Source organism: Ascaphus truei, chromosome 10 (genome assembly GCF_040206685.1).
Source record: "Ascaphus truei isolate aAscTru1 chromosome 10, aAscTru1.hap1, whole genome shotgun sequence".
Taxonomy (NCBI): domain Eukaryota; kingdom Metazoa; phylum Chordata; class Amphibia; order Anura; family Ascaphidae; genus Ascaphus; species Ascaphus truei.
This window is the reverse complement of record NC_134492.1, coordinates 55,797,820-55,811,692: the sequence shown is the minus strand read 5'-3', so window position 1 is coordinate 55,811,692 and position 13,873 is coordinate 55,797,820. Positions and strand designations below refer to the sequence as shown.

Below are 13,873 nucleotides of genomic sequence, written 5' to 3'. Positions count from 1 at the left end.
CATGTGCAGCATATACAAGTTGATCATTTTAATAGCTGATCATTTTAATCACTAGTCCTTCTAGTAAACATGGACTTGTTCCTGTAAAATCACTGATTCTTAATACCACTTGGTACAGGCAAAGTTTCCAGCTAAGTATGTTTACTGTACATTTCTTTTCAAATGGAATTTGTGAAACAGGCACATCATTCCAAGATTCAGCAATTTTTTATGGCGTTAAGTTAGCATTGATGAATTTTAAACATTACACCTTGAGTCGAACAGATATGTTTCTTACCTTATGTTTCTAAGTAAACATAGGTAAAGCCAATGTTTCAAGCAAATTGCTTTTGCTATCCTTTCATTTTAGAATGTAATTTATAAAAACTGTCACATCATACAATATTGCTACATTGGTGTATTGAGTAAAACTAACATTGATGAATATTAAACACCAACACTGTCGGCAGGGGAGCATTTTTCATGATCATAGATCACGCCTCTTTTTGTGTGTTTGTTTTCCCATTTTATTCACGGAACGCAGAATAGGCGATATGTTGTAGAATAGAAGAGAACGTTGGATGTCCACAACTCAAGCTAAACATGTAGTTTTTAGTCATGCCTAAATTTGAATCTGCTTTATCACGTCACTGTAAAATGGACACTGTCGCAATGTCTTTCTTTATAAATGTTTGAGAAAAAAAGATATTAGAAATGATGAAAGGAAGGTTCTGCTTCTTTTATAAACTGTTTTTTTTTTCCCCAGAGTCACAAAGTAAGAGCCTGGATAGCTCAGTCGGTAGAGCATCAGACTTTTAATCTGAGGGTCCAGGGTTCAAGTCCCTGTTCGGGCGATTTTTTTGTTTGATTTATACTTTGTTAAAATGTAGAGTTTTCAAAACCATGTGCAGCATATACAAGTTGATCATTTTAATCGCTGATCATTTTAATCACTAGTCCTTCTAGTAAACATGGACTTGTTCCTGTCAAATCACTGATTCTTAATACCACTTGGTACAGGCAAAGTTTCCAGCTAAGTATGTTTACTGTACATTTCTTTTCAAATGGAATTTGTGAAACAGGCACATCATTCCAAGATTCAGCAATTGTTTATGGCGTTAAGTTAGCATTGATGAATTTTAAACATTACACCTTGAGTCGAACAGATATGTTTCTTACCTTATGTTTCTAAGTAAACATAGGTAAAGCCAATGTTTCAAGCAAATTGCTTTTGCTATCCTTTCATTTTAGAATGTAATTTATAAAAACTGTCACATCATACAATATTGCTACATTGGTGTATTGAGTAAAACTAACATTGATGAATATTAAACACCAACACTGTCGGCAGGGGAGCATTTTTCCTGATCATAGATCACGCCTCTTTTTTTGAGTTTGTTTTCCCATTTTATTCACAGAACGCAGAATAGGCGATATGTTGTAGAATAGAAGAGAACGTTGGATGTCCACAACTCAAGCTAAACATGTAGTTTTTAGTCATGCCTAAATATGAATCTGCTTTATAACGTCACTGTAAAATGGACACTGTCGCAATGTCTTTCTTTATAAATGTTTGAGAAAAAAAGATATTAGAAATGATGAAAGGAAGGTTCTGCTTCTTTTATAAACTGTTTTTTTTTTCCCCAGAGTCACAAAGTAAGAGCCTGGATAGCTCAGTCGGTAGAGCATCAGACTTTTAATCTGAGGGTCCAGGGTTCAAGTCCCTGTTCGGGCGATTTTTTTGTTTGATTTATACTTTGTTAAAATGTAGAGTTTTCAAAACCATGTGCAGCATATACAATTTGATCATTTTAATCGCTGATCATTTTAATCACTAGTCCTTCTAGTAAACATGGACTTGTTCCTGTCAAATCACTGATTCTTAATACCACTTGGTACAGGCAAAGTTTCCAGCTAAGTATGTTTACTGTACATTTCTTTTCAAATGGAATTTGTGAAACAGGCACATCATTCCAAGATTCAGCAATTGTTTATGGCGTTAAGTTAGCATTGATGAATTTTAAACATTACACCTTGAGTCGAACAGATATGTTTCTTACCTTATGTTTCTAAGTAAACATAGGTAAAGCCAATGTTTCAAGCAAATTGCTTTTGCTATCCTTTCATTTTAGAATGTAATTTATAAAAACTGTCACATCATACAATATTGCTACATTGGTGTATTGAGTAAAACTAACATTGATGAATATTAAACACCAACACTGTCGGCAGGGGAGCATTTTTCCTGATCATAGATCACGCCTCTTTTTTTCTGTTTGTTTTCCCATTTTATTCACGGAACGCAGAATAGGCGATACTGCACCGACACACTTTATTCGAGCAAATACCCGGTATGTACCTGGCAGATACCTGGAATGCGCCGCTCCTCACCTCTGACAAGCCCCGTTGCATTTGCCTTCCCAGCCTGGGTTCATGCCTGGCTGATGGGCGGCTGATCTGTTAAATGATAATGATTAGGATTTAATAGGCTGCAATGCTTTGCGTGTCTACCAGATGGCATAAATTCATGAATTGTAATGCAGTATATATATATGTAGTGTGCAGTATTGCAGCCAACGGGAATAAAATGCTTCAATCCCTGCCGGAAAATAACTCAATGCACTCGGGCAGAAAACAGTCACAAACCTCAATACACCCGGGTATACCCGAATTCGTGGGACTAGCCGAGCTCGAATAAAGTGTGTCGCCAGTGTATGTTGTAGAATAGAAGAGAACGTTGGATGTCCACAACTCAAGCTAAACATGTAGTTTCTAGTCATGCCTAAATTTCAATCTGCTTTATCACGTCACTGTAAAATGGACACTGTTGCAATGTCTTTCTTTATAAAAGTTTGAGAAAAAAAGATAATAGAAATGATGAAAGGAAGGTTCTGCTTCTTTTATAAACTGTTTTTTTTTCCCCCAGAGGCACAAAGTAAGAGCCCGGATAGCTCAGTCGGTAGAGCATCAGACTTTTAATCTGAGGGTCCAGGGTTCAAGTCCCTGTTCGGGCGATGTTTATGTTTGATTTATACTTTGTTAAAATGTAGAGCTTTCAAAACCATGTGCAGCATATACAAGTTGATCATTTTAATAGCTGATCATTTTAATCACTAGTCCTTCTAGTAAACATGGACTTGTTCCTGTCAAATCACTGTTTCTTAATACCACTTGGTACAGGCAAAGTTTCCAGCTAAGTATGTTTACTGTACATTTCTTTTCAAATGGAATTTGTGAAACAGGCACATCATTCCAAGATTCAGCAATTTTTTATGGCGTTAAGTTAGCATTGATGAATTTTAAACATTACACCTTGAGTCGAACAGATATGTTTCTTACCTTATGTTTCTAAGTAAACATAGGTAAAGCCAATGTTTCAAGCAAATTGCTTTTGCTATCCTTTCATTTTAGAATGTAATTTATAAAAACTGTCACATCATACAATATTGCTACATTGGTGTATTGAGTAAAACTAACATTGATGAATATTAAACACCAACACTGTCGGCAGGGGAGCATTTTTCCTGATCATAGATCACGCCTCTTTTTTTGTGTTTGTTTTCCCATTTTATACACGGAGCCCAGAATAGGCGATATGTTGTAGAATAGAAGAGAACGTTGGATGTCCACAACTCAAGCTAAACATGTAGTTTTTAGTCATGCCTAAATTTCAATCTGCTTTATCACGTCACTGTAAAATGGACACGGATGCAATGTCTTTCTTTATAAATGTTTGAGAAAAAAAGATATTAGAAATGATGAAAGGAAGGTTCTGCTTCTTTTATAAACTGTTTTTTATTCCCAGAGGCACAAAATAAGAGCCCGGATAGCTCAGTCGGTAGAGCATCAGACTTTTAATCTGAGGGTCCAGGGTTCAAGTCCCTGTTCGGGCGATGTTTTTGTTTGATTTATACTTTGTTAAAATGTAGAGTTTTCAAAACCATGTGCAGCATATACAAGTTGATCATTTTAATCGCTGATCATTTTAATCACTAGTCCTTCTAGTAAACATGGACTTGTTCCTGTCAAATCACTGTTTCTTAATACCACTTGGTACAGGCAAAGTTTCCAGCTAAGTATGTTTACTGTACATTTCTTTTCAAATGGAATTTGTGAAACAGGCACATCATTCCAAGATTCAGCAATTTTTTATGGCGTTAAGTTAGCATTGATGAATTTTAAACATTACACCTTGAGTCGAACAGATATGTTTCTTACCTTATGTTTCTAAGTAAACATAGGTAAAGCCAATGTTTCAAGCAAATTGCTTTTGCTATCCTTTCATTTTAGAATGTAATTTATAAAAACTGTCACATCATACAATATTGCTACATTGGTGTATTGAGTAAAACTAACATTGAGGAATATTAAACACCAACACTGTCGGCAGGGGAGCATTTTTCCTGATCATAGATCACGCCTCTTTTTTTGTGTTTGTTTTTCCATTTTATACACGGAACCCAGAATAGGCGATATGTTGTAGAATAGAAGAGAACGTTGGATGTCCACAACTCAAGCTAAACATGTAGTTTTTAGTCATGCCTAAATTTGAATCTGCTTTATCACGTCACTGTAAAATGGACACGGTTGCAATGTCTTTCTTTATAAATGTTTGAGAAAAAAAGATATTAGAAATGATGAAAGGAAGGTTCTGCTTCTTTTATAAACTGTTTTTTTTTTCCCAGAGACACAAAGTAAGAGCCCGGATAGCTCAGTCGGTAGAGCATCAGACTTTTAATCTGAGGGTCCAGGGTTCAAGTCCCTGTTCGGGCGTTGTTTTTGTTTGATTTATACTTTGTTAAAATGTAGAGTTTTCAAAACCAAGTGCAGCATATACAAGTTGATCATTTTAATCGCTGATCATTTTAATCACTAGTCCTTCTAGTAAACATGGACTTGTTCCTGTCAAATCACTGTTTTTTAATACCACTTGGTACAGGCAAAGTTTCCAGCTAAGTATGTTTACTGTACATTTCTTTTCAAATGGAATTTGTGAAACAGGCACATCATTCCAAGATTCAGCAATTTTTTATGGCGTTAAGTTAGCATTGATGAATTTTAAACATTACACCTTGAGTCGAACAGATATGTTTCTTACCTTATGTTTCTAAGTAAACATAGGTAAAGCCAATGTTTCAAGCAAATTGCTTTTGCTATCCTTTCATTTTAGAATGTAATTTATAAAAACCGTCACATAATACCAAATTGCTACATTGGTGTATTGAGTAAAACTAACATTGAGGAATATTAAACACCAACACTGTCGGCAGGGGAGCATTTTTCCTGATCATAGATCACGCCTCTTTTTTTGTGTTTGTTTTCCCATTTTATACACGGAACCCAGAATAGGCGATATGTTGTAGAATAGAAGAGAACGTTGGATGTCCACAACTTAAGCTAAACATGTAGTTTTTAGTCATGCCTAAATTTGAATCTGCTTTATCACGTCACTGTAAAATGGACATGATTGCAATGTCTTTCTTTATAAATGTTTGAGAAAAAAAGATATTAGAAATGATGAAAGGAAGGTTCTGCTTTTTCATAAACTGTTTTTTTTTTCCCCAGAGACACAAAGTAAGAGCCCGGATAGCTCAGTCGGTAGAGCATCAGACTTTTAATCTGAGGGTCCAGGGTTCAAGTCCCTGTTCAGGCGTTGTTTTTGTTTGATTTAAACTTTGTTAAAATGTAGAGTTTTCAAAACCATGTGCAGCATATACAAGTTGATCATTTTAATCGCTGATCATTTTAATCACTAGTCCTTCTAGTAAACATGGACTTGTTCCTGTCAAATCACTGTTTCTTAATACCACTTGGTACAGGCAAAGTTTCCAGCTAAGTATGTTTACTGTACATTTCTTTTCAAATGGAATTTGTGAAACAGGCACATCATTCCAAGATTCAGCAATTTTTTATGGCGTTAAGTTAGCATTGATGAATTTTAAACATTACACCTTGAGTCGAACAGATATGTTTCTTACCTTATGTTTCTAAGTAAACATAGGTAAAGCCAATGTTTCAAGCAAATTGCTTTTGCTATCCTTTCATTTTAGAATGTAATTTATAAAAACTGTCACATCATACCAAATTGCTACATTGGTGTATTGAGTAAAACTAACATTGATGAATATTAAACACCAACACTGTCGGCAGGGGAGTATTTTTCCTGATCATAGATCACGCCTCTTTTTTTGTGTTTGTTTTCCCATTTTATACACGGAACCCAGAATAGGCGATATGTTGTAGAATAGAAGAGAACGTTGGATGTCCACAACTGAAGCTAAACATGTAGTTTTTAGTCATGCCTAAATTTCAATCTGCTTTATCACGTCACTGTAAAATGGACACGGTTGCAATGTCTTTCTTTATAAATGTTTGAGAAAAAAAGATATTAGAAATGATGAAAGGAAGGTTCTGCTTCTTTCATAAACTGTTTTTTTTTTCCCTAGAGTCACAAAGTAAGAGCCCGGATAGCTCAGTCGGTAGAGCATCAGACTTTTAATCTGAGGGTCCAGGGTTCAAGTCCCTGTTCGGGCGATGTTTTTGTTTGATTTAAACTTTGTTAAAATGTAGAGTTTTCAAAACCATGTGCAGCATATACAAGTTGATCATTTTAATCACTAGTCCTTCTAGTAAACATGGACTTGTTCCTGTCAAATCACTGTTTCTTAATACCACTTGGTACAGGCAAAGTTTCCAGCTAAGTATGTTTACTGTACATTTCTTTTCAAATGGAATTTGTGAAACAGGCACATCATTCCAAGATTCAGCAATTTTTTATGGCGTTAAGTTAGCATTGATGAATTTTAAACATTACACCTTGAGTCGAACAGATATGTTTCTTACCTTATGTTTCTAAGTAAACATAGGTAAAAGCCAATGTTTCAAGCAAATTGCTTTTGCTATCCTTTCATTTTAGAATGTAATTTATAAAAACTGTCACATCATACCAAATTGCTACATTGGTGTATTGAGTAAAACTAACATTGATGAATATTAAACACCAACACTGTCGGCAGGGGAGCATTATTCCTCATCATAGATCACGCCTCTTTTTTTGTGTTTGTTTTCCCATTTTATACACGGAACCCAGAATAGGCGATATGTTGTAGAATAGAAGAGAACGTTGGATGTCCACAACTCAAGCTAAACATGTAGTTTTTAGTCATGCCTAAATTTGAATCTGCTTTATCACGTCACTGTAAAATGGACACGATTGCAATGTCTTTCTTTATAAATGTTTGAGAAAAAAAGATATTAGAAATGATGAAAGGAAGGTTCTGCTTCTTTTATAAACTGTTTTTTTTTTCCCAGAGACACAAAGTAAGAGCCCGGATAGCTCAGTCGGTAGAGCATCAGACTTTTAATCTGAGGGTCCAGGGTTCAAGTCCCTGTTCGGGCGTTGTTTTTGTTTGATTTATACTTTGTTAAAATGTAGAGTTTTCAAAACCAAGTGCAGCATATACAAGTTGATCATTTTAATCGCTGATTATTTTAATCACTAGTCCTTCTAGTAAACATGGACTTGTTCCTGTCAAATCACTGTTTTTTAATACCACTTGGTACAGGCAAAGTTTCCAGCTAAGTATGTTTACTGTACATTTCTTTTCAAATGGAATTTGTGAAACAGGCACATCATTCCAAGATTCAGCAATTTTTTATGGCGTTAAGTTAGCATTGATGAATTTTAAACATTACACCTTGAGTCGAACAGATATGTTTCTTACCTTATGTTTCTAAGTAAACATAGGTAAAGCCAACGTTTCAAGCAAATTGCTTTTGCTATCCTTTTATTTTAGAATGTAATTTATAAAAACTGTCACATCATACCAAATTGCTACATTGGTGTATTGAGTAAAACTAACATTGATGAATATTAAACACCAACACTGTCGGCAGGGGAGCATTTTTCCTCATCATAGATCACGCCTCTTTTTTTGTGTTTGTTTTCCCATTTTATACACGGAACCCAGAATAGGCGATATGTTGTAGAATAGAAGAGATCGTTGGATATCCACAACTCAAGCTAAACATGTAGTTTTTAGTCATGCCTAAATATGAATCTGCTTTATCACGTCACTGTAAAATGGACACGGTTGCAATGTCTTTCTTTATAAATGTTTGAGAAAAAAAGATATTAGAAATGATGAAAGGAAGGTTCTGCTTCTTTTATAAACTGTTTTTTTTTTCCCCAGAGACACAAAGTAAGAGCCTGGATAGCTCAGTCGGTAGAGCATCAGACTTTTAATCTGAGGGTCCAGGGTTCAAGTCCCTGTTCGGGCGTTGTTTTTGTTTGATTTAAACTTTGTTAAAATGTAGAGTTTTCAAAACCATGTGCAGCATATACAAGTTGATCATTTTAATCGCTGATCATTTTAATCACTAGTCCTTCTAGTAAACATGGACTTGTTCCTGTCAAATCACTGTTTCTTAATACCACTTGGTACAGGCAAAGTTTCCAGCTAAGTATGTTTACTGTACATTTCTTTTCAAATGGAATTTGTGAAACAGGCACATCATTCCAAGATTCAGCAATTTTTTATGGCGTTAAGTTAGCATTGATGAATTTTAAACATTACACCTTGAGTCGAACAGATATGTTTCTTACCTTATGTTTCTAAGTAAACATAGGTAAAGCCAATGTTTCAAGCAAATTGCTTTTGTTATCCTTTCATTTTATAATGTAATTTATAAAAACTGTCACATCATACAATATTGCTACATTGGTGTATAGAGTAAAACTAACATTGATGAATATTAAACACCAACACTGTCGGCAGGGGAGCATTTTTCCTGATCATAGATCACGCCTCTTTTTTTTGTGTTTGTTTTCCCATTTTATTCACGGAACGCAGAATAGGCGATATGTTGTAGAATCGAAGAGAACGTTGGATGTCCACAACTCAAGCTAAACATGTAGTTTCTTGTCATGCCTAAATTTCAATCTGCTTTATGACGTCACTGTAAAATGGACACTGTTGCAATGTCTTTCTTTAAAATTTGTTTGAGTAAAAGATATTAGAAATGATGAAAGGAAGGTTCTGCTTCTTTTATAAATTGTTTTTTTTTTCCCCAGAGGTACAAAGTAAGAGCCCGGATAGCTCAGTCGGTAGAGCATCAGACTTTTAATCTGAGGGTCCAGGGTTCAAGTCCCTGTTCGGGCGTTGTTTTTGTTTGATTTATACTTTGTTAAAATGTAGAGTTTTCAAAACCATGTGCAGCATATACAAGTTGATCATTTTAATCGCTGATCATTTTAATCACTAGTCCTTCTAGTAAACATGGACTTGTTCCTGTCAAATCACTGTTTCTTAATACCACTTGGTAGAGGCAAAGTTTCCAGCTAAGTATGTTTACTGTACATTTCTTTTCAAATGGAATTTGTGAAACAGGCACATCATTCCAAGATTCAGCAATTTTTTATGGCGTTAAGTTAGCATTGATGAATTTTAAACATTACACCTTGAGTCGAACAGATATGTTTGTACCTTATGTTTCTAAGTAAACATAGGTAAAGCCAATGTTTCAAGCAAATTGCTTTTGCTATCCTTTCATTTTAGAATGTAATTTATAAAAACTGTCACATCATACAATATTGCTACATTGGTGTATTGAGTAAAACTAACATTGATGAATATTAAACACCAACACTGTCGGCAGGGGAGCATTTTTCCTGATCATAGATCACGCCTCTTTTTTTGTGTTTGTTTTCCCATTTTATTCACGGAACGCAGAATAGGCGATATGTTGTAGAATAGAAGAGAACGTTGGATGTCCACAACTCAAGCTAAACATGTAGTTTTTAGTCATGCCTAAATTTGAATCTGCTTTATCACGTCACTGTAAAATGGACACTGTTGCAATGTCTTTCTTTATAAATGTTTGAGAAAAAAAGATATTAGAAATGATGAAAGGAAGGTTCTGCTTCTTTAATAAACTGCTTTTTTTCCCCCAGAGGCACAAAGTAAGAGCCCGGATAGCTCAGTCGGTAGAGCATCAGACTTTTAATCTGAGGGTCCAGGGTTCAAGTCCCTGTTCGGGCATTGTCTTTGTTTGTTTTATACTTTGTTAAAATGTATTGTTTTTAAAACCATGTGTAGCATATACAAGTTGATCATTTTAATCACTAGTCCTTCTAGTAAACATGGACTTGTTCCTGTCAAATCACTGTTTCTTAATACCACTTGGTACAGGCAAAGTTTCCAGCTAAGTATGTTTACTGTACATTTCTTTTCAAATGGAATTTGTGAAACAGGCACATCATTCCAAGATTCAGCAATTTTTTATGGCGTTAAGTTAGCATTGATGAATTTTAAACATTACACCTTGAGTCGAACAGATATGTTTCTTACCTTATGTTTCTAAGTAAACATAGGTAAAGCCAATGTTTCAAGCAAATTGCTTTTGCTATCCTTTCATTTTAGAATGTAATTTATAAAAACTGTCACATCATACCAAATTGCTACATTGGTGTATTGAGTAAAACTAACATTGATGAATATTAAACACCAACACTGTCGGCAGGGGAGCATTTTTCCTGATCATAGATCACGCCTCTTTTTTTGTGTTTGTTTTCCCATTTTATTCACGGAACGCAGAATAGGCGATATGTTGTAGAATAGAAGAGGCGATTTGTTGTAAAATAGAAGAGAACGTTGGATGTCCACAACTCAAGCTAAACATGTAGTTTTTAGTCATGCCTAAATTTGAATCTGCTTTATCACGTCACTGTAAACTGGACACTGTTGCAATGTCTTTCTTTATAAATGTTTGAGAAAAAAAGATATTAGAAATGATGAAAGGAAGGTTCTGCTTCTTTTATAAACTGTTTTTTTTCCCCCAGAGGTACAAAGTAAGAGCCTGGATAGCTCAGTCGGTAGAGCATCAGACTTTTAATCTGATGGTTCAGGGTTCAAGTCCCTGTTCGGGCGTTGTTTATGTTTGATTTATACTTTGTTAAAATGTAGAGTTTTTAAAACCATGTGCAGCATATACAAGTTGATCATTTTAATCGCTGATCATTTTAATCACTAGTCCTTCTAGTAAACATGGACTTGTTCCTGTCAAATCACTGTTTCTTAATACCACTTGGTACAGGCAAAGTTTCCAGCTAAGTATGTTTACTGTACATTTCTTTTCAAATGGAATATGTGAAACAGGCAACCCCCCTGGATATCACCTGTGGTGTCCCGCAAGGCTCTGTTCTGGGGCCCCTACTCTTCTCAGTGTTCATTAATGATCTTCCCACAGCTTGTAAGGAAGCCTCAATACACATGTATGCAGATGACACAATCCTGTATGCACACAGCCATAGCCTCTCTGACCTTCAACACATACTTCAGTCTGACTTTTTGAGACTCGAAAACTGGATTTCCCAAAACAAACTGTTTTTAAACACTGACAAGACTGTAACAATGGTATTTGGGACCAAGACTAAATTTGTAAAGCTTCCAGTGACTGAGCTCCTGATTAGAACCAACGCTAAAACCACCCTAACACCTGTCACTAGTTTTAAATACCTGGGCTTATGGTTTGACTCCCACTTAACATTCGGGATGCACATTGATACCCTGACAACCAAGACCTATGCCAAACTAGGGGTACTTTACAGGAACAAATCCTCCCTAAGTCTCCTGGTCAGAAAGCGTATTGCACAGCAGATGCTAATGCCAATTATTGACTATGGAGACATAGTATATGGCTCGGCTCCTCAAACCCACCTTAGCAAACTTGACACCCTCTACAATTCAATTTGTCGTTTTGTTCTCCAATGCAACTACAACACACATCACTGCGAAATGCTCAAAGAACTAGATTGGTCATCACTAGAGTCTAGGCGCAAAGTTCACCTTTCCTGTCTCACCCTCAAATACTTTCTGGGCAAGCTACCCAGCTACCTGAACAAGCTCCTCACCCCTACCACATGCAGTACCTATCACCTGAGATCAGACTCCAAAAGACTATTCATGGTCCCAAGACTCAACAAAGTATCCGGACGTTCCTCCTTCTCCTTCCGTGCACCCCAAAACTGGAACAACCTACCAGAGACTCTCATATCCACCACCAGCTTAAGTTCTTTCAAATCTAAGGCTGTCTCACACTTTAATCTGGTCTGTAACTGTTTCATACGCTCATAATATATATTTTCTTTAACTGTGCATGCAATGTCTTGTATATAAATGTATACCTTGTTCATTTATGTAACTGTATTTGTAACCATGTATTATTTGTTTTACTCTGTGCCCAGGACATACTTGAAAACGAGAGGTAACTCTCAATGTATTACTTCCTGGTAAAATATTTTATAAATAAATAAATAAATAAATAATTCCAAGATTCAGCAATTTTTTATGGCGTTAAGTTAGCATTGATGAATTTTAAACATTACACCTTGAGTCGAACAGATATGTTTCTTACCTTATGTTTCTAAGTAAACATACTGTAGGTAAAGCCAATGTTTCAAGCAAATTGCTTTTGCTATCCATTCATTTTAGAATGTAATTTATAAAAACTGTCACATCATACCAAATTGCTACATTGGTGTATTGAGTAAAACTAACATTGATGAATATTAAACACCAACACTGTCGGCAGGGGAGCATTTTTCCTGATCATAGATCACGCCTCTTTTTTTCTGTTTGTTTTCCCATTTTATTCACGGAACGCAGAATAGGCGATATGTTGTAGAATAGAAGAGAACGTTGGATGTCCACAACTCAAGCTAAACATGTAGTTTTTAGTCATGCCTAAATTTGAATCTGCTTTATCACGTCACTGTAAAATGGACACTGTTGCAATGTCTTTCTTTATAAATGTTTGAGAAAAAAGATATTAGAAATGATGAAAGGAAGGTTCTGCTTCTTTTATAAACTGTTTTTTTTCCCCCCAAACGCAGAAAGTAAGAGCCCGGATAGCTCAGTCGGTAGAGCATCAGACTTTTAATCTGAGGGTCCAGGGTTCAAGTCCCTGTTCGGGCATTGTCTTTTTTTGTTTTATACTTTGTTAAAATGTATTGTTTTTAAAACCATGTGTAGCATATACAAGTTGATCATTTTAATCACTAGTCCTTCTAGTAAACATGGACTTGTTCCTGTCAAATCACTGTTTCTTAATACCACTTGGTACAGGCAAAGTTTCCAGCTAAGTATGTTTACTGTACATTTCTTTTCAAATGGAATTTGTGAAACAGGCACATCAATCCAAGATTCAGCAATTTTTTATGGCGTTAAGTTAGCATTGATGAATTTTAAACATTACACCTTGAGTCGAACAGATATGTTTCTTACCTTATGTTTCTAAGTAAACATAGGTAAAGCCAATGTTTCAAGCAAATTGCTTTTGCTATCCTTTCATTTTAGAATGTAATTTATAAAAACTGTCACATCATACAATATTGCTACATTGGTGTATTGAGTAAAACTAACATTGATGAATATTAAACACCAACACTGTCGGCAGGGGAGCATTTTTCCTGATCATAGATCACACCTCTTTTTTTCTGTTTGTTTTCCCATTTTATTCACGGAACGCAGAATAGGCGATATGTTGTAGAATAGAAGAGAACGTTGGATATCCACAACTCAAGCTAAACATGTAGTTTTTAGTCATGCCTAAATTTCAATCTGCTTTATCACGTCACTGTAAAATGGACACTGTTGCAATGTCTTTCTTTATAAATGTTTGAGAAAAAAAGATATTAGAAATGATGAAAGGAAGGTTCTGCTTCTTTTATACAGGCATACCCCACATTAACGTACGCAATGGGACCGGAGCATGTATGTAAAGCGAAAATGTACTTAAAGTGAAGCACTACCTTTTCCCCACTTATCGATGCATGTAATGTACTGCAATCGTCATATACGTGCATAACTGATGTAAATAACGCATTTGTTATAGG

At 35.4% G+C, this 13,873-nt stretch overlaps 12 non-coding genes across 12 annotated transcripts; all 12 read left to right on the top strand.

Moving 5' to 3' along the window:
• The first annotated feature begins 760 nt into the window (after window positions 1-760).
• TRNAK-UUU (transfer RNA lysine (anticodon UUU)) lies at window positions 761-833 on the top strand. Its single transcript has one exon. It is a non-coding gene; the product is annotated as a tRNA-Lys (tRNA).
• An 808-nt stretch (window positions 834-1,641) lies between these two features.
• TRNAK-UUU (transfer RNA lysine (anticodon UUU)) lies at window positions 1,642-1,714 on the top strand. The gene has a single exon. It is a non-coding gene; the product is annotated as a tRNA-Lys (tRNA).
• Window positions 1,715-2,920: 1,206 nt separating this feature from the next.
• TRNAK-UUU (transfer RNA lysine (anticodon UUU)) lies at window positions 2,921-2,993 on the top strand. Its single transcript has one exon. It is a non-coding gene; the product is annotated as a tRNA-Lys (tRNA).
• An 806-nt stretch (window positions 2,994-3,799) lies between these two features.
• On the top strand, window positions 3,800-3,872 carry TRNAK-UUU (transfer RNA lysine (anticodon UUU)). Its single transcript has one exon. It is a non-coding gene; the product is annotated as a tRNA-Lys (tRNA).
• An 807-nt stretch (window positions 3,873-4,679) lies between these two features.
• On the top strand, window positions 4,680-4,752 carry TRNAK-UUU (transfer RNA lysine (anticodon UUU)). Its single transcript has one exon. It is a non-coding gene; the product is annotated as a tRNA-Lys (tRNA).
• Window positions 4,753-6,440: 1,688 nt separating this feature from the next.
• On the top strand, window positions 6,441-6,513 carry TRNAK-UUU (transfer RNA lysine (anticodon UUU)). Its single transcript has one exon. It is a non-coding gene; the product is annotated as a tRNA-Lys (tRNA).
• Window positions 6,514-7,305: 792 nt separating this feature from the next.
• TRNAK-UUU (transfer RNA lysine (anticodon UUU)) lies at window positions 7,306-7,378 on the top strand. The gene has a single exon. It is a non-coding gene; the product is annotated as a tRNA-Lys (tRNA).
• An 808-nt stretch (window positions 7,379-8,186) lies between these two features.
• Window positions 8,187-8,259, top strand: TRNAK-UUU (transfer RNA lysine (anticodon UUU)). The gene has a single exon. It is a non-coding gene; the product is annotated as a tRNA-Lys (tRNA).
• An 808-nt stretch (window positions 8,260-9,067) lies between these two features.
• TRNAK-UUU (transfer RNA lysine (anticodon UUU)) lies at window positions 9,068-9,140 on the top strand. The gene has a single exon. It is a non-coding gene; the product is annotated as a tRNA-Lys (tRNA).
• Window positions 9,141-9,946: 806 nt separating this feature from the next.
• Window positions 9,947-10,019, top strand: TRNAK-UUU (transfer RNA lysine (anticodon UUU)). Its single transcript has one exon. It is a non-coding gene; the product is annotated as a tRNA-Lys (tRNA).
• Window positions 10,020-10,834: 815 nt separating this feature from the next.
• TRNAK-UUU (transfer RNA lysine (anticodon UUU)) lies at window positions 10,835-10,907 on the top strand. The gene has a single exon. It is a non-coding gene; the product is annotated as a tRNA-Lys (tRNA).
• Window positions 10,908-12,880: 1,973 nt separating this feature from the next.
• Window positions 12,881-12,953, top strand: TRNAK-UUU (transfer RNA lysine (anticodon UUU)). The gene has a single exon. It is a non-coding gene; the product is annotated as a tRNA-Lys (tRNA).
• Window positions 12,954-13,873: the final 920 nt, after the last annotated feature.